The sequence below is a fragment of the Morone saxatilis genome, unplaced genomic scaffold, assembly GCF_004916995.1.
Source record: "Morone saxatilis isolate NCDOM2014 unplaced genomic scaffold, NCSU_SB_2.0 Contig11, whole genome shotgun sequence".
Classification (NCBI taxonomy): Eukaryota; Metazoa; Chordata; class Actinopteri; family Moronidae; genus Morone; species Morone saxatilis.
In genome coordinates, this window is record NW_023339663.1 from 18093594 (window position 1) to 18093883 (window position 290).

The 290-nt window shown below is 37.6% G+C and overlaps 1 protein-coding gene across 1 annotated transcript in view; it reads right to left on the minus strand.

The window, feature by feature from the left end:
- Positions 1-290, minus strand: part of fam120b (family with sequence similarity 120B) — a 12901-nt gene that overhangs the window by 5177 nt on the left and 7434 nt on the right. The window lies entirely within an intron of this gene.

Sequence of the window (290 nt, forward strand, 5' to 3'; positions counted from 1 at the left end):
TAAACGTAACTTAATTGAGAAATTAACTTTAGCCTCAATCAACACATCATAAATATCTTCCTGTACTGTAGCATCATTTAAACAGTCCTGCTGTAAAGAGCCATCTGTTTCTTCAATATGGTTAGTTTCACCACCCACAACAAATTTCTTAACATTTTACTCACAGCTGTTAAAATAATTGGTGTTTCCCAACCCCACTTTGCACAACCTTATCTGCTCAATTGTGACACGTGAATCACCCAATTATATACGACTCGGACCACCCACTTTACTGTCTGTCTGTCTGTCTG